General features: G+C 45.9%; 1 protein-coding gene across 4 annotated transcripts in view; it reads left to right on the top strand.

Moving 5' to 3' along the window:
• The window catches only part of LRRC6 (leucine rich repeat containing 6), a 94,321-nt gene extending 77,696 nt beyond the window's left edge, over positions 1 to 16,625 (top strand). For 2 of the 4 annotated variants that reach the window (XR_003793533.1, XR_003793535.1), the window contains exons 13-16: positions 2,842 to 2,908; positions 10,498 to 10,563; positions 11,598 to 11,799; positions 16,267 to 16,625. The gene's annotated coding sequence lies outside the window, so the exon portion shown is untranslated. Of the gene's footprint in view, positions 1 to 2,841; positions 2,909 to 10,497; positions 10,564 to 11,597; positions 11,800 to 16,266 lie in introns of those variants that run through there. The other 2 variants (XR_003793536.1, XR_003793534.1) reach the window with 2 other exon arrangements.
• Positions 16,626 to 19,775: the final 3,150 nt, after the last annotated feature.

Consider the following 19,775-nt stretch of genomic DNA (forward strand, 5'->3'; position numbering starts at 1 on the left):
ATGAACTCAGTATTCCACATACGATATAGGAAAACTGTCTTCACTCTGACCGTGATTTACTAGCATTTAAATCAGGCTCTACTCAGCAGCCCCTGAGCCCTGGGACCTGCTCTGTTCGTCAAGGGGTCGGTGGTGACGAGGCAGTGAAATGTACAAACACGGACCCCGTCAGGCAGTGGTAAGAGCTTGCAGTCAGAAGGCAGTTCTGTTTGTTCTCCAGTGGAAATGCTCTCGCCTCTGGAACCAATACCTCTAAAGCAGCAGGGCCCAAAGTTGCAGGAACAGGAATGAAACTGGCCAGTTCATCATTACAGGTGTTAGTGAGAGGACCCTCTCCCATTTCGATCCCTTGATCCCAGATCCATGCTTCTTGGCTCTGGGAGAAATAGCACCACATACTGGCTAGGGATTCAGAGCCCATACTTTATCCTTGGGAAGATGATCTCACCCGTGCGAGGTATTATCACCCAGCTGGCCCTGTAGCTGCGTCTTCAAAAGGCCACTTCATTGTTCTACCAGGTCAGCTGCTCCAGGGTGATGATGAACATGGTAAATCCAGCGAATTCCCTAGATATAACTCCACGGGCATACTTCATTTGCTGTGAAAATGAGTTCCCTGGTCAGAGGCGGTGCTCCGTGAAGTACTGTGGCAGTGAATACTGCACCCACTGCGTAAACCCACAGATGGTGGCTTTGGCAGAAGCACTGTAGGGAAGGAAGGCAGATTCACATTCAGAACAAATGTATATTCCAGTGAGAACAAGGCACCGCTCCTTCCATGATGGGTGGAAGTGTTCCAGTGTAATCGACTTTCCAGCAGGTGATGGATGGTCCCCTGGGGTATAGTGCCATATGAGGAGCTCACTGTTGGTTTCTGCCATTGTCAAATTGGTCATTGTGGATGTCTGCAAATTATTTGACACTCCTCCCATCTTGAATATGGACCAACCTTAGTGACTTGCTTGCAACCTACAGCATAATGATAAAATGATGCTATGTGCTGTCAAGGCTAAATCAGAAAAGGCCATATTACAACTATTTGATTCTCTTGGGACACTCTCTCTGGGGGAATCCAGCTGCCATGTAAAAAGTCCAGCTCCCCTGGGGCTGCCATGCTGGAGGTGCCGCAGGAGGTGTTCCTGTCCACTGCCCCAGACATATGAGTCACCATCTTTGATGTCCAGTCCTGGCTACCATCTGGCTGCAATTGCATGAGAAACGTCAAAGTGAGAACCACCCTGCTGAGCCTTCCCAAACTCTGACACACAACACTGTGAGCAAAATAAAATGGTTGTTGTAATCCACTAAACGTAGGGAGAATTTGTTCTGCAGCAATGGCAACCAGAGCAGGATTGGTATGTGGAAGTGGAGTGTTACCATAACTAAAACCAAAGACGCACGGTTGTTGCCTGGGACCAGGGAGCGGTCAAAAGCTAGAAGGTCCTTGAGGAGGTTTGTGACAGTTGGCTACTCTAGGAGGCAGACACCAAGAGAGAGTTAGAAGTGTGAGAGGTTTATTGGGGGTAGTGGCTTGGAAGGATGAGGAGAGGGGGCAGGAGTAGGAAAGGCTTTAGACTTTAGATTTTAGATACAGTCTTGACATCTGAAAAACGAGGAAGGAGGATTGGTTAAAAGGAGCCTCAGACTGCAGTGCAGCTGTGAGAATGTCTAGGCCAGCCCAGAGAGGCACAGAAAACGGTCCACGGAAGACGGGCATGTTGGACAGAAATGGCCACGCCCGGCTGCTCCTGCCACATTTAGTTATTGGCCGGAAGCTGCTGGGGAGAGTGAGGTGACCACAGCTGGAGAGCTGGAGCGAATCCCGAAGGCACTTACGGCTGGAGGCTCCCAGCTGTTTGCACTCCACGTGGCTGGTGCGCTCTCTCTCTGTCCCTCTCTGTCTCTGTCGCTCTCTCTCTCCTTATTCACTCTCAACAAGGCTCCCCGCCCGCAAAGGGGAAAGACTTTTCTGGGCTTCCTGGAGGGGTGAGAAGCTCCACGGCAGAGGCTGGGGGCGTGCTGCTTCATGCTGGGGGCTGAGGAGGGAGGGAGTCTCAGAGGCCAGGGCTGCGGGATGTAGGAGGTGGACGAACGGGAGGCCTCTTAGGAGTCCATGAAAAGGCCTCCAGAGGGAGGAAGGTCAGCTTCCACCCTCCTCCAGGCTGACAGAGCAGGAAGCCTGACCAAGCCGTGTAAGGACTGTCTTATCTGCATCTGTCAAGGTCTTGGCAGTTCCTAGCTTGGGGCTTGAGTGGTAGAAGGGAGGAGGTCGTCACCAGGACCCAGAGAGGGTAGTAGTAGGCCACTGACAGGAGCCAGGACCTTCTTGCAGGGACGCAGCCCGCAGGGAGAGCAGGGGAACAAACATCTTGACCTTAGTCTCCTGCTTCCCCCCATCCCTGGCTAGAGCTTCCCACTGGCCAAACCCAGCTGGAGGCCAGGGCCGAGGGAGCCTATTGGTCAGGTCCCAGGGGTCAGGCTCCAGGGCACACAGCAGGATGGAGGGAGGCACACTCCCCTTTGCCTGTCTTCCCTCACGCTTCTCTAACCCGGACTCCTCCCGGATGGAGCTAGGTCTCGGATCCAGCGGTGGGGGGGCGGGGTGGGGGGCAGAGGGGCAGGATGAGAGAACAGCCATACTGTCAGCTACTGGTTTCCAACCTAAGCAGCCTGAGACGGGGCAGGGGAGGGGGAGGAGAAGATGTAATGCCAGGGTTTGGACTGTGATAGGGGACAACATTACTGAACGGAGACTGAGAATACGATTCAAATGGCTGAAGGGCCATCTGTTACCCAAGAATACAAGACAATACCATTGGGTCTGCTTAAATCTTCATCCAGGGCCAGGGAAGGACCACCCACACTGAAGAAAGGGGAAACTATACCATGTTTTGATCAGAGCTGCAAGGTGAGCATTCAACATTAAGTTTATACTAATAACGCGTGATCCCAGAATCTGGAGCCCGGGCTGCTTTGTCCAAATTCTCCCTGCGTCACTCTCCTCTCCCTGTGCCTCTGCTCGTCTCTTACCCTGAGAAGGCTCACTGCCTAAGTCCCCACATCAGCTCCAGCAGGGACAGGAGTGGCCTTTCCTCCCCGCTCTCAGTCCCCAGCAGAAAGGACATCGCACAGGGTATGATGTCATCCTCTGTCCCCGGTACCCAAGCACGCCAGCCCCTGCGTTTTTTTCTCTCCTGCTTTCGTTGCCGGGGTTTTCCTTGAGCAGCATGAACTGGCCCTTCTCTATCACTGGCCATGATGTCCCACCGTCCCCAGCACAGCTATTCGCGTCTCTGCATCCCGTCCCCAGCCATCAGGACGAGCTTTGCAGCAGGAACCCCCTGCGTGTGAGTGGCCTGCGAATGTCAAGAGGAAGCTACTAACCGTGACCTTGTTGGGAGGTGTGAGAGCTGCGCCAGGCCCAGGCCGCGGGGACAGTGCCCTGCTCCCCACCCACTCCCGGGAAGGCTGCCCTCTGCCTGACAGCTGGGGCTCCACGCGCCATGTGCAGCAGCCAAGGTTCGCAGCCTGTCACAGCTTGCCTGACACATTGGAGGGAAAGTGCCGCCGCGTCTCCAGTTGACGCATGTCAGGCCAAGGCATCTGCTGCTCTCAAACCTCAGCTCAAACTAGATGCTCTTTTACACGTCTGCTCCCTGACTTTGCTCCTTCCCTTGGGTCTGGTGTTTTCCTTGAGCCTCGGTTAGCCATGCTTATGGGTCTCTTCAATCCGTACACATTTCCTGAGCACCTACTAAGTGTAAGGAGCACATCAGGTGCCAGAGAAATCTCTCCCCCGAGAACCCGTTCTCCCGGTTCTTGTCCTCTTTCTGCTGAGTGACCTATGGCTCCTCCAGCCATCACATCAGGCCGGTAGCCAGGTGACCCCTTTGTCACATCCTCTCCTCCACGTTCACACTCTCCCTCTCCATCCCGTGGCTTGTGCTGCCAGCTCTAGGCTGATGCCCCTGAAATCTCCATCTCAGACCTCAGATGCATTTCTCAAGCTCACCTGACTCTTCTCCTGGACCATCATTCAGTTCATTGTCTTCTCTTGCCTTCTCCTGCCACTTCACCTTATTCCGCTTCTTATCTTCTGACTTTTGTTTCACGGATTCATTTTCCAATTACCCAGTTGAGAAAACACCATGACTGCTTCCAATGGTCAACATTCAGTTGGTAACTCAGTCCTGTCAGTTCTCCCTCAAAAAGAGCTTTTCTAGTCTTCTTCAAACCCACGGTCGCCATCTGCATGCGATCTCCTGTCATCTGCTGTGTCGGCACGTCCCGCACACCCCGCGACTGTTGCCTGGGGGAAAAGCCTGAGCCTATCAGATCCAGGTCCCCACTGCTGTGAGCTCACATCTCCCACCATGTCCCCTCGGGCACCCAACCTGCCCACTACTCTGCAGTGGTCACCATTCCTGAGAGCCACACGGGGGTTATATACACACTGACTCTGTCATCACTGAACTGGGGTTGGTGATGTGCTGGGTCCAAGGGCTCCGGTGAGCCCTCTCGGGATTGGATGGGAACAGGGTGGTGTTACCAAAACCCAGGGGCAGAGTGGAGGCCTACTCAGGGAGGGGAAAGCAGGACCAAGTGCACAAGGCCCCTATCTCCTGCTAAGAGCATCAGTTGTTGGGATAATTATAAACAAATGGAGAGTCTTCAGAGGGAAATTAAATCCAACACGAAGGGCCATCATACTGCATCATCTGTGCTGGGAAGGAAATCCACGGTCCTGCAGGGGAAGAAATCACTGACCTCGGTGAGGCACAAGCTCCCCCCTCGGCACTCAGGGTCATGGAACACTGTGTTGAGTCTGCTGACTTCCACCACCAAAGGAAAAGAAAAATAAGAGTGTCCATTCTGGTTACCGTACACAACATAACCATTCCATGCTTGGGGCGATAAAACAACCATTTTATTATGCTCACAGTTTCTGTAAGTCAGAAATACAGACCAACACATTGGGGACAGTTTGTCTTTTCTCTCTCATGTCTGGAGCCTCAACTTGGAAGACCCAAAGGCCATGGATAACTTGACATCCGGAGGCTCGATGAACCTGGAGGTGTCTTCACTCACACTTTTGGCAGTTGAGGCTGGCTTTTGACCAGGACCTCAGCTGGGCTGACAGCCAGAACACCTGCATGTGTCTATGAGGTCTAGGCTTCCTCAGAGCACAGCAGCAAGGTTCCAAGACTGAGCCTCCTAGGAGAACGATGACGAAATGCCTGACATTTCTGTGATTTAGTTTTGGAAGTGACTCAGCTCTCTTCTGCCTCACCCTATTGATCAGGGCCACCCCAAAGGCCTGTCCAGGTTCAAGGAGAAGATTCAGTCTCTCCATCTTCCTGGAGGAGTGGCCGGGTTCTACAAGAGCATATGAAGAAAGAGATATTGTTAGGGGACCTTAGGAAAATGCAGTCTACCACCCACCCTTTCTCCTCCTTGGAACTCAAGTTCTTTCAGGCAACATTTCCTGCCCCCAAGGAAAGAGGAGGTGTTTCTTCTGCTGTTGTTGTATGAATAAAAGATGTGGGCAATGTAGGGGGGAGAGGCGTATTTAATTTTACCTCAGGATCATTTTTATAACATATACCACTGCCCACCTCCTTTTCTTGGAGGGTTCTATAAATAAAAATATTTACAAATCAATGCAAAAGCAAATAAAGATCCTTGGAGGCAATCTGAGAGGCCTGTTCATAGTTATGAACTGAATCCCATTTAATGTTCCTTAAGTTGTGCACATAAAAATAGAAGAGAATTAAAAAAAAATTCCCTTTGGCCGTATTTCTTTGAGAGAAGCACTGATACTGCATTTGCCTCTCCACAAGTTAATTTTTTTTCTGGTATTATCTTTGCATTCTAGCTCATACAACCCAGACTTTCCAGGGGCTCAGTAGGTGGGTTCTCAGGGTGAGATCACTGGCTCTCGCCCCACCTACCAAGGAAGGAGCTACAGCTTGTGTTCCAGGCATTTCTGGGGAATCACTCACGGTTCCAGGGCTCCTTTTCCCAGTGAGATTCCACCTTCTGGGGACCTCCTCTCCTCTGAGCTCCAGTCTTTGCTGCTTCCCTGTGATCTCCACCCATGCCCCAGGGCCCTGACTACACGAGCACCTCCAAGGGCTGCCTGTGACCCTTTACTAGAAGGGGACCCAGAGCAGTTCCTACTGGACCCCAAGCCTTTAGAGAATAAATTCCAGGCACACCACGTTTTATTGCACTTCATTTTATTGTGCTTTGCAGATATTGCCTTTTTTATTTTATTTTATTTATTTTTTTCTTTACCAAATTGAGGTTGGTGGCAACCCTGCATCAAGAAAGTCTATCAGCAGCATTTTTTCAACAGCATTTGCTCACTTTGTGTCCCTCTGTCACATTTTGGTGATTCTTGAAATATTTCAAGATTATTTTTCATTATTGTTATATTTGTTATGGTGATCCGTGATCAGTGATCTTTGATGTTACTACTGTAATTGTTTTGCGGTGCCATGAACTGTGCCTATATAAGCAAACTTAATCGATAAGATAAATGTTGTGTGTTCTGACTGCTCCCTCTCTCTCTTCAGGCCTCCGTGTTCCCTGAGACACAGAGATATTGAAATTAGGCCAGTTAATAACTTACAATGGCCTCTAAGTGTTCAAGTTTGAAAGGAAGAGTCTCACATCTCTTACTTTAAATCAAAAACTAAAAATAATTAAGCTTAGTGAAGAAGGCATGTCGAAAGCTGAGGTAGGTTGAAAGCCAGGCGTCTTGAGACAGACAGCCAAGTTGTGAATGCAAAAGAAAAGTTCTTGAAGGTAATTCAAAGCACTACTCCAGTGAACACCGGAATGATAAGAAAGCAAAATCGCCTTATTGCTGATAGGAAGATTCTAGCGGTCTGCTTAGATCAAAGCAGCCACAACATTCCCTTAAGCCAAAGCCTAATCCAGAGGAAGGCCCTAACTCTCTTCAATTCTGTGAAGGCTGAGAGAGGTGAGGAAGCTGCCTAAGAAAAGTTTGAAGCGAGCAGAGGCTGGTTCATAAGGCAGAAGGAAAGAAGCCATCTTCATAACGTAAAAGTACAAGGTGAAGCAGCAAGTGCTGATGTAGAAGCTGCAGCAAGTTATCCAGAAGATCCAGTGAAGGTAATTGATGAAAGGTGGCTACTCTAAGCAACAGATTGTTCAGTGCAGATGAAACAGCCTTATATTGGGAGAAGATGTCACTTAGGAATTTTATAGCTGGAGAGGATAAGTCAATGCCTGGCTTCAAAGATTCAAAGGCCAGGCTGACTCTCTTGTTAGGGGTTAATGCAGCTGGTGGCTTTAAGTGGAAACCAATGCTCATTTACCATTCTGAAAATCCTCGGGCCCTTAAGAATTATGCTAAATCTACTCTGCCTGTCTTGTATAAATAGAACAACAAAGCCAAATGACAGCACATCTGTTTACAACATGGTTTATTGAATATTTTAAGCCCACTGTTGAGACCTACTGCTCAGACAAAAAAGATTCCTCTCAAAATATTACTGCTCATTGAAATGCACCTGGTCACCCAAGAGCTCTGATGGAGACGTACAAGGAGATTCGTGTTGTTTTCACGCCTGCTAACACAACATCTATTCTGCAGCCCACAAATTAAGGAGTAATTTTGAATTTCAAGTCTTATTATTTAAGAAATACATTTTGTAAGGCTATAGCTGTCATAGACAGTGATTTCTCTGATGGATCTGGGTAAATTGAAAATCTTCTGGACAGGAATCACCATTCTAGATGCTGTTAAGAACATTCGTAATTCACCAGAAGAGGTCAAAATATCAACATTAGCAGGAGTTTAAAAGAAGTTGCTTCCAACCCTCATGGATGACTTGGAGGGGCTTAAGCCTTCAGCAGAGGAATTAACTGCAGATGCAATGGAAATAGGAACAGAACTCGAATTAGGAGTGGAACCTGAAGATGTAACTGAATTGCTGCAATCTCACGATAAAACTTTAACAGATGAGGAGTTACTTCTTATGGATAAATAAAGTGGTTTCTTGAGATGGAATCTACTCCTGGTGAAGGTGCTGTGAAGAGTTTTGAAATGACAACAAAGGATTTAGAATATTACATAAACTTAAGTTGATAAAGAAGCAGCAGGATTTGAGAGAATTGACTCCAAATGTGAAAGAAGTTCTACCGTGGGTAAAATGCTATGAAACAGCATTGCATGTTACAGAGGAAAGGTTTGTAAAAGGTAGAGTCAATAGATGGGACAAACTTCTTGTCATCTTATTTTTATTTTTTATTTTTTTGCGGTACGCGGGCCTCTCACTGCTGTGGCCTCTCCCGTTGTGGAGCACGGGCTCCGGACGTGCAGGCTCAGCGGCCATGGCTTCACGGGCCCAGCCGCTCCGCGGCATGTGGGATCTTCCCGGACCGGGGCACGAACCCGCGTCCCCTGCATCGGCAGGCGGACTCTCAACCACTGCGCCACCAGGGAAGCCCTTGTCATCTTATTTTAAGAAATTGCCACGGTCCCCCCAGTTTTCAGCAGCCATCAACAGCGAAGCAAGACCCTCCACCAGCAAAAGTATGACTCTCTGAAGGCTCAGGTGATGCTTAGCGCTTTTTAGCAATAAAGTATTTTTTAATTAAGGTATGTACATTTTTCAGAGGTGATGCTATCGAACACTTAATAGACTACAGTATAGTGCAAACATAAATTTTACATGCACTGGGAGGCCAAAAAATTCATGTGACTCACTTCATTGCAATACTGGCTTTATTGCAATGGTTTGGAACCGAACCCTCAGTCTCTCCAAGGTACGCCTGTACTTCTGCCTTTGTTGAAGCCCTTCTTCCCACCCTGTGTTGTGTGGGTGGACTGACAATACCTTTTTCCTCTCTAGTGCGTCTTCATCTGTAGGTAGACACCCAGCAAGTAGTGCCCAAGGCGGGTACCAATGATGCAGCCACCTCTGCCCCTGGGCCTGTCCCTCCTCAGACTGAGAATGCAACCTGGGTCTCAAAGAACGTTGAAGGAATTCTCTTGCAGGCATTCAGGTGATGGACCCAGCACTGCACCAGTTAGTGAAGAACTGGGCCTCATCCCAACCCTTCCCTGTCATTCTAGGGGCAAGGCGTCAAGTTCTATGACTGGAGAGATGTGCTGTATGTATATGCTCTTCCCATAATCCCCTTTTCCATTCCTCTCCCTTCTCATGTTCTGTCTTATTAACCGTCTGCCCCGATGTGATATTATGATTGATAAGAATTCTATGTATTCTTTGTCCCCTTTAGTGGCACAGAGCTCCTAAAACCCTTGGAATTTCCTCAGTGCAGAAGGCAATGAAAGTGTCTTTTGTTATGTTAAAGAGACGGCTTTTGGAAAGCCCCTAGGTTAGAAAAGGATGGGGGTTGGTTGCCAGGAGATCCATCCACGTGATTCGAGGCTGGCATTTTCAGTCCCATCTCCCCACCCACCTCCAGGATGGGGAGAGGGGCTGGAGGTTGAATCCATCATCAATGGCCAGTGATTTCATCAATCGTGCCTATGTAATGAAGCCCTCATAAAAATCCAAAGGACAGGGTTCAGAGAGCTTCTGGGTTGAGGAAGCCATTGAAATTTGAGGAGAGTGGTGGGCTCAGAGAGCGTGGAAACTCGGTGCCGTTCCCCCATACCTTGCCCGGTGCATCTCCTCCATCTGGCTGTTCCTGAGTTATATCCTTTCTTAATAAACCGGTGATCTGGTAAGTCAAATGTTTCTCGAGCTCTGTAAGCCGCTCTAGCAAATTAATCGAACCTAAGGAGGGGGCCATTGGAAACTCCAGTTTACAGCCAGTTGGTCAGAAGCCCAGGTGACAACCTGGTCTAGCGATGGCATCTGAAGTGGGGTGGGGGTGTGGAGAGTGAGCATTCTTGCAGGACTGAGCCCTTAACTTGTGGAATATGATGCTCTCTCCAGGGAGACAGTGTCAGCATTGGGTTGATGCGTAGGACACCCAGCTGATGCCGGAGAACTTCTTGGTGGTATGGGGAAAAGCCCTTCCACACATTGTAACTGGTGGCCAGAACCATTTTACCCAGCATGGCCCCAACCGCCCATTTCCTTGGAAATACCAGACCTCTCTATTGAAATGATCAAATTCCAAATCTCTTCTGTCTTAAAAAAATTGTGTCACTTCCACCGTCCAGGGAGCCTTGGAGGAAAGGGTAGACTCTGTGTCACTGTAAGTTGATTCTGCGAGACTTGGTGAATGATCCCTCAGTGTAAGTGCCACCCCTTAGACCAAGGCAGGGGGTAGGGGACTCTTCCACTCAGAGATGAAAAAGAAAACCCACCATGAAAAGTCTTTCCCCCAGACCCTCATTTGGATTCCCTGTGATGGTCATACTCTTTCTGGTAACATAACTCTGGCCTCATTTCTTGTAAACAACCCTGGTCTTATTTTGTTTAGAGATTGTCAACTGAAAAAAGAAACTCACAGACTAAAAGTTGAGAAGTATGTTTTATTTGGCAGTCTTTCTGAGGACTTCAAGCCTGGAAGACAGCCTGTCCGATCGCTCTGAGGGACTGCTCCAAAGAGGTAGGTGTGGAACCAGGATACATAGGGGTTTTGCAACAAAGGCCTGGTAGTACTGTTAAAGAAACAGAAATCTCAAGTTAATGGGAAGATATAAGAGTCTGGGCTCATTGAAATCATTCCTTTGATGTGCACCTTAGCTAGCTAGGGCCAGTATCCTGTTCTTTTTCTCATCCTGAGTTCTCTCAAGGCTCACCTTCGGGGGTGGAGGGCGGGTGGCTGCAGTGGCTTGGTGGCTGCAACATCCTTTGTTTACAGATATGGCAGCAACATTTTTCACTCACAAGATTGTCTTGTCTCTGGTAACCAACAGAGCTGCCCTCCCTCACCTGGCAACGTTCAGCTCAAATTTCTTCTCTTGAATTCCTAGGATTTTTATTTAAGTAGGCTGCACTAGGCAAAGCCCTATCTCTCCTTAGGACTCAGCCAGTTTCCCCAGGCTCTGCTAAAGACCGAGTTGGCAATAGTCACCACGCTGCACTCTGAACCCACCCTCCCTCCTCAGAAAGTTAGTCTGGTTCTGGGACAGGCCCTCAAGCCAATCCCTCCTCCCATCAGGTCAATTTCTCTCCCAAGAGGCTCCTTGTGTGAAAAGAGTTAACACAGCAGGCCTGAGACTGCTATCCTTAGAAAGGCCTGCTTACAAGATTGGCTGTTGGTTGGCATCTGGGACCTTGGATCTCAGGAGTGTTCCCACTGTCCCCTAAGTGATAAGGGAGGCTCCCAGTGCTTAAACAGGTCACGCAAACAATGTGTTGTATACTGAACACTGCTTTCCTCTGCGGAGTCTGGGATCTTGGTACCTGCCAGGCAGAGGTAGACAATAAAACCCTGACTCCTGGGTCTCCAGTCAGCACCCCTGGTGGACAACATTTCACAACCGTCACAGGTCACTGCGGGAGGAATTAAGTGTATCCTGTGTGGCTCCACTGGGAGGGGGTTCTGGAAGCTGTGTCTGGTTTCCTCCAGACTCTGCCCCATGTGCCTTTTCCCTTTGCTGATTTTGCTTTGTATCCTTTTGCTGTAATAAATCATAGCTGTGATTGTGACTATATGCCAAGTCGTGCAAGGCTTCCAAGCAAGTCATCAAGCTCTCAGGGGCTTAGGAGCGCAGCCAACATACTCCTCCATCCTGCTTTCTTCCCTGCCCCTTGATGAGACTTCTTTTCAGCCACTCACCATTTTCCTAGACATGCCCAGATATGCCTGGACCACAGTGATGAATGCAGCTGCTTCAAGGTAAATACACACCGAGATCTGCTTTATAATATATTTTCCCATGATCTAAGTTTCCATTTACATTTTTCTATTGTATTACATGTCATATGCCATTATAATATACCTAAAAATTCTGTAAAGTGAAATGGTATAAATATATAAATGAAGCCTATTTGATCACATGCAATAAGGTTAGAAAAGTATAGCTAACACTATGCTTTCTTAGTCTATAAAAGAGACTACTAAATGATCGTTGGGTTAAAAAATGAAATAAATAAAATTATTGAGTTAGATGACAATGAAAGCATCATATGTCAAAATCTGAAAGCAATGTTTGAAAGAAAAGTGATGTTTAAAAGGAGGTTTTAGCTTTTGTTGAAAGACAATTTTTTCGAGAAAAAGATAAAATTATAACTCTCCCATAAATAGAAATAAGTAAATGTCAAAGATTTTTAACTCACTGAGTGGACCAATATGATGTTACAACTAGTTCAAAGGAGAACAGAGAATCATTAGCACACAGGCAGTAAGGAATGCTGAAATGAATTTACGAAATCAGTCTATCCATATGGCAGTGATAAATTGCAGCCCACCTGACACAATTTGCATTATTATCAGCTTCCTACAACTTCCACAGCCCTAATACTGTCAGGAAGGAGAAAAATAAGAATCTCTACTTTCCATCATGAGCAAAAATAAACTCCAAATGGATTACAGGTGTAAATATGAAAGAATTCTCTGAAGCTGATAGAAAAACTTTAAGTTAATATGTTTAGGATCTCAGGATGGGGAAGGATGTTTTGAACAAGACCCCTCGTGTCAAAAATTATTTGCAAAAGTCTAAAACCACAAGAAGTTAGTATCTAATACACATGAGGAACTCAACGCAGATCAGAGAAAAAGGACTGACAGAAGGCGAACTCTTAAGTGCTAATAAGTAAATTTCACCAGCAATCAGAAAAGACCAATTAAACAAGGAGACTCTAAAGCCTGTCATTAAGTTCTGGTAAGATGTGGAGAAACAGGAGCACTTTTCCCCTCTGGAAACCTGTCTGCAGTTCTTGGTGACTTTACGTAAGTGTGCGAAAGGTGATGTTCGAATCACGCAACAGTTGGTATCCCTTGGGTGCCTGACCCATCACGTAGGAAGTCATTCCTGAAACACGTATCTCAGCAAAACTCAAGCCTGGGTCAACAGAAAAATGTTTCTCATAGCAAAGAGTTGGAGGAAACTCTGTATCCAATGTTCAGGGAAATGGATGAATAAAATGATGACTGTGTTTTAAATGCCATTGTTTTCAGGGGTCAGATGACATGAACCAGATGTACAGGCAGAAACATGACTGGATCTTGAAAAATAGTATCCAGTGGAAAAAATAAGAAATAGCATGAAGGGTAAAGCACAATAAAATCTTTGTAAACTTAAAAAAACACACACTCAATGAAACACAATGTTTTTAAAGGACACACGTATGTATACCGAAGTAATTGTATGGAAGATGGTTCGAAGGTCATAAACTAAATAGACTAACTTGAATGTCATGGAAGAATGGAAGGGGTGTGGGGACGTGGGGTGATGGAGAAAATAACACAAATACATACCTATAAATTCTTATGTATGTAAATAAAACAAGCCATGCAGAGGCTTTGCATGAACGATGTGTAATGGGTAGAACAGCATGATTAACTCTCGTCAGTGAGGGTTATTCTCTAAGTTGGGGGAGAAGGGAAGGTGATAAGTCAGTATTAGTTTCTTACTTTCATATGGCTTTGAGGGAGTTTGAGAAATAATTCGCCCAGCTAGAAACAGATGGATTCAGACTGGTGGTCACAATTTATTTTCCCCCCAAATATGAGGAATATTTACTATGAGTAAGCACTGTTCTTGGCCCTTGGGGCTACACCGGTGACCAGTAAAAAGTCTCTTTCCTTGAAGACCTTACATTCCAGTGGACAGGAAGTTGTGGAAGCTCTAAAAAGAACTGTCTGCATCCATAGCAGCTCTCCAGGCCTGGCATTAGGACCTGGGGACAGCAGTCAGAGGCAGGAACTCGGTGTCCCTCGTCAAAGCACAAAGGTCTCAAGATTCATTCAAGATCCGTTTTTTCTTCTGCATCCTTCAGTGCCTGGTTCATAATATGAACATTTGAGATGGTTGTTGAAGGAAGGAAGTTGAGAGAGAAGGGAGAGAAAGAAGCGGGCAAGCGATGCGATTTCAAGATGTCTGAGAAGATGCCAGACGTGGCGGATAGCACGTGGGGTATGCAGCCTGCTGGGGCTGTCCCTGCTTTTTGAACCCACTTAAAGTGAAAGGCAAACAAAATCTAAATTAAAATTCAATCTAAATCTAAACTAAATCACTACTTTTCCTAGTTATACAGTTAATAAATTGTCTTTATCAAAAAAGATAAAAGAATACATGGAAGGAAATAGCAAACATATTCACCAAGAGTTCTCTCTCTCTTTCTCTCTCTCTATATATATGTATAAAATATATTAATCTCACATATATAATGCATACAGATATTTAATTTTATATAAATATATATAATAAGTATTATGTATGTACAATTTTATATATGTAAAATTCTCTCAAATTCAGCAATGTTGAATTCAACAGATAACTGAGCCCCTGTTATGTTGTAAAACTAGACTAGGTCCTTTCACACTCAGCAACTGTTTATTCCTCATACAGCACTAATGAGGTAGAAATAATGTACAATCTCTGTTGCACAGATGAATGAACTGAGGCTCAGAGAGGCTAGGACACCTGCACAAAGCCACACAGCTAATAAGAGGTTGGTTGGCAGTTGGATTTAGGATTTAGACTTGACTCCAAGCCCAAGCTCTTTCCCGTATGCTACAATTTCCTGTCCCAGCAGGAGAACAGAAGAAATCACCGTGAGGTTGTAAAGACACCACTGGATCTCAAAATAGGCCTTGCACCTTAGCCCACTCTCCAGCTATTCCTTGGACTCGACCAAAGCTGTCAGTGTGGGGACACTGCCTCAAACTAGGCTTATAATTCAACAGTACTACATGATAGATGAGTTATAGTAGTTAAGATTTTTGCTACGTTAGGATTCATCTAGCTGCATATAACAGAAAATAAAAGGAAAAAAGTGGATAAAGTAAGGGCAATGTTTATTTCTGCCTGTTGAATAAGAGTCCAGAGGTAGGGAATCCAGGGCTAGTATGGAGATTTCATGGTGTCATTAAGCAACAGTCTTCTTTCTGCTCCTCCATTTGAGCACATGGTATCGCTAGTTGATATTACCTCAGGGCCTGAGAAGGTTGCTGGAGCTCCAACCATCACATCCATGGTCTAGTTGGACAAAGGGAAAAAGTACGTTTTCAAAATTAGCTGTCTTTAAGAAACTTTCTTGTAGTTCCTACATACGTCTACTTCTCATTGGCCAAGGCTTAGATAACGGTGACTCTGAGATCCAAGGCAGGCTGGAAATGGAGTGTTAGTTCTGCATGAAAATCTGCCAGCTAAAATCAGAGTCCTGCTATAAAATAAAAACTAGCAATCTCTACCAAATCTGGCAGATGGCATGAATGCATAGGGAACAAAGCTGAACGAGGATTAGATAGCATTCTCCTCGGCCTTGGTCCAGCACTATGAACTCAGGCCAGTTACTAGGTACTCTGAAGCCCTGTTTCCTTCTTTATAAAATGAGGATGACTGCATCTATTTCATTCAGATGTTCTGAGAGTAAAGTAAGTTAGTAGCCATAGCAAAGGCCATCTTTGTTCAGCCACATTCTTGGGTAGGCAGCCACGGCTGGTTGCGCAGACATGGTCTGCCAGGTCTTGAGGTTACTTCACATGGACCAGGATGTGGATTTTTTCCCCCGCCAGGTTAGCTGTCTTTAAGAAACCTTTAGGTTTTGTAGGAGTTCCTACACACCTTCTACTTACTTCATGGCCCCATTTTACAGAGAAGGAAACCGAGTCCAGGCTGGTTAAGCAACACACTCAGGTACACTACAGTAAGTGGCAGAGCTCGGATTTGAATCATTGCATTCTTCCTCCTCTGCTTTCCTCAAAGGCTTGAATATGCTCACAGGTTTGCATTCTCTCACACTCCATGAGGTTTCAAATACTCTCTTTCCCAGTCAGATCGTTTGTCAGAATTTGTGTACCAACTTGTGTTTTGAAAATGGTCACTGCCTCTGTATACTTGGTCACCAAGTACTGTCCACTCATCTTTTAATCTCTGCCTCATTGACTCTGTGTCCATCAGTGGCTTATCACCTTTTCTTAACCTGTGCTGTGTAAGTTAAACTGTAAAAGCACATGCCTTTAATGTCATCTAAAATTTCAAAATTATGCCAATTGGAAATGCATTTGGCTACAAGTAACAGAAAACCCAACACACAATGGCTTAAGAAACAGGAGGTCCATGGAGTCTGGAGTTAGGCAAATTGGGGCTGGTCTGATAAAACGCTTCATTTTTCTGTCTTCCTATCCCACCATCCTTAGCATGCACTTTTCATCTTCACGGTGATGAAATGACTGCTGCATCTTCGAGTGTCACATCTTTATTCCAGATGGAAGGAGAAAGAAAAATGAGAAAAGGTCAAAAGTATGAAGAACGTGCTCACCACACACCAGACCTTGCACCATGGTTCCCACTTGTATCTCATTGGCCAAGATTGCGACACATGGCCACTGCTTGCTGCAATGGCTAGAAATCCATTATGTGTTAACTGTGCACTGTTTTACACCAGAGAAAATCAGGGTTCTATTAGACAGGAAGAAGGGGTGAATGCTTATTGGGTAGACAACCAGCCGAAGATAAATAAAACAAAAATAAATTGAATAGCGCCTCTTACGATTAATCAAACTGATAATTTTATGAAATAAAATTCCATTTTGACCTTTGAAAAATAAGGTATTTTTACTTATTTCATGAGACAGCATTGTGATCGTTGAAGCTAATTGCACACCATAAGGACAATGCATCTTGTTGAAGATCAATTAGGTCACAGTGTTTTATTTTCAAATTACTATCAAACTCCTTGCTGGAGGGAACATGGATTGCCCACTCCTGATGTCTCCTTCCATGTGCATGAATATCCATTTATGTCAGACTCTTTGTTTCTTTCTCATTAAATCTGAACAGAGGCTATAAAAACAGGGTTGCTACTTATTATATCACCACACATCTTAACACCATACATTCTCATAAGATTCCTTAGTCCCTCTTCATCAAGACCTGCTGATTTAGGTTTTTACCTCTGGAAGCCTCCGTTGCTCTAATAATCCCTGAATTACTGCATGTTCTTCCCTTCTCTCCTGGGAACAGGGCTATATATTAACCATGAGTAGTTCCCCCAAAGCTTGCACAGAGCCTGGCCCATGGTGTAAGCAGTTTGAATGACTCTCCCACCTTGACCTCAAAGCTTCTACCTTTCATGTCACTGCCCTGCTCAAAAACCTCCACAGTCTGTATATTATGGACTTAAAAGACTGGTTTCCTTGGGATCAGCTTTGCTGAACTGGAACTGGGTTTGGATGCCCAGGTGAGCCTGCACTGGAGAGCAACCCTTTACCTAGACCCAGGAGGCTCCAGTTCAGCCAGTTCTTTATACAGGAAGGTAATGAGGAGACTTGTATGCCCAAAGAACTCTGGATTCATACGCTTCCAGGATGCTTTTGTAGTCTGGAAAGTTCTCATACTTGACTGTCATTTATAAACCATTTATAAGGTACTTACTGTTGGGCCAACACCACTCTAAGTGCATCCTATACAGCATTCTCCAATCAGAATATCCCTGCGATGTTGGGCATATTAGTCCTATTTTATACATGAGGAACATGGGCTTCTTTGAGATTGAACGACTTCACGTTGGTTTAGTAAGAACAGAGTCTGGTTTGAAACTCAGATCTAACTTATTTCAAAACCATGCACTTGCCACTGTACGTGTTTCTTTTATACTACACCACGCTGATTTATAATGACAGTATACAAAATTGTATGTAAGTGTATCGACAAGTTCATAGCTTTACCTCCACTGACATAAAAAGAATCCCATACTCTCGCCTTGCATCAAACATTTGCAGGGACTATTTTTTCTTTACCATGTCTCTTTAAATCATCGCCTTACTCTTTTTTTCTTTTCTGTTAATTAGCCAGGTTGCTAAGCTGGCACAATGAAGTGGTGTTAAAGTGTCCCCATCAGTAGTGACGCAGGGCGTGAAGCTACCTTCGCAAGTGTTACCTGAACGCAGTTAGCACCCCCTCGGCTGCTGACTTCAGACAGCAATGGGAACTCAGCAGAAATATCAGCAGGTCTGTGTTAGCCATAAGCAGAATCCTGGGGTCAGAGAAGGCGAAGTCCTCCTGGCCCACCAGTGTCCTTCCAATCACTCTACTCCCCTTGGCTGTACTATCCCCTGGGCCCTACTGCCTCCCAGCTCTCAGGGCTCCAGGCTTCCAGAGCCAGTTTTTTTTTTCCTGACTGGAATTGTTCTGTTCCGAGGTCACCCCTTAAATAGAGCACATGGCATCTCCAGGCAAATGGATAGGTCAACTGTGAGTTGTGCTAATGGGACAGGGTCAGGGCAACTCCCTGGCACCATGGGAACCATGCCCTGCATTCAGTGCTGGGTCTAACCTGTCAGAAAACCCCATGCTAGACGGGAGAGGAGCTGGGGGTGTGGCAGAATGAAGGGGACCTCAGTGGGCACCTCCAAGGGGAGCTTCTCCTAAGTAGGTCTTCAGGCATCTCTATCAATCATTGGTTAGCCCCGCTTGGATTGCAAATTCCTTCCCCAGGCCAATTTCAGTCTTTAAAAGTTCTACAAGGGTTAAAAATCCCATCCGAGATGAAATTTACTCATTCAGTTGTTCATAAATAGAGCAAACTCTGGTCGGTTCCACCTGTCCCACGACCTGTAACAGCCACCTCTAGGCTAGAGAGGGGGCATATAATTGATGGGAAGATTGTAGCTGAGGGAAGCACTCCGGGGAAATAGAAAAAGCCCTGGCACACATGGGTTCCCATGAAGATGGGACCAGTCCTTGCTCAGCCACTTACTAGATGTGTGATGTTGGGAATGCTACCCACCCACTGTGAGCTTCCATTTCTTCATCTGTAAAATAAGGTTTATAATAATGCTGATCACATAGAGTTGGTGTGAGGACTGAACGAGATGTGAAGCTGTGGCACACAGTAAGCACTCCAGTAACTGTCAGTGGTCACGAAGAAGAAAATGAGGATGGTGCTGATGGTGATGGTGCTGATGACGGCGATGACAGCGATGACGGCGATGGTGATTATTTTGATGATAGAGAAGAATGATATACGTGAAGTATTTAGCCATTAAAACAGTATGCTGTTGGAACTGAATAGAGTCCGGGAACAGGACCACAGCATATGGACACTTGATCTACAACAAAAGAGACTAAGAGAGTAATAGAGAAAGAATGGCTTCTTCAATAAATGGTGCTGGATCAAGTGCATATCTGTACGGAAAAACGTGAAACTCACTCCCACTTCACACAAAACTCAACACCTAAGGTTATTTTAAAATCTAAATGTGAAAAGTAATACAACAATTCTTCTAGAACAGTGTCACCTTGCTTGGACCTTCCTGACTGGTTAATCCAATCAGCCTGAGTAGGCCATTCACTGAGACACATTTTAACAGTGAACCAGATAACTATGTCTTAGAAGCATGAATAAGGGCAGCTGCTACCTCTTTTATTTCCCTCAACCCACGCAGTGAAATCTGCTCTTCTAGTCCCATGTGGGGAGCCTGCCTGATCAAGGTTTAAGATGAGTCTGGGCAGGAAAACCCTTCTCTCTCTGTGCCAACTGTGGCTGGGTCTTTGTGGCAGGGCTGTGACCTGGGTCCTTGCCACCACGTGGGTGAAGCGTTTCATAGTATGTCCTTCAGAACCATCCGTGTCCCTCTCGGCACCATCAACATCCCAGGCTCAGAGTTTAGACTCAGGGCACAGTCCTTTTCCAGGTGGTCCTGCT

This window comes from Monodon monoceros, unplaced genomic scaffold (assembly GCF_005190385.1).
Source record: "Monodon monoceros isolate NGI ecotype Baffin Bay Population unplaced genomic scaffold, NGI_Narwhal_1 Super_Scaffold_14, whole genome shotgun sequence".
Classification (NCBI taxonomy): Eukaryota; Metazoa; Chordata; class Mammalia; order Artiodactyla; family Monodontidae; genus Monodon; species Monodon monoceros.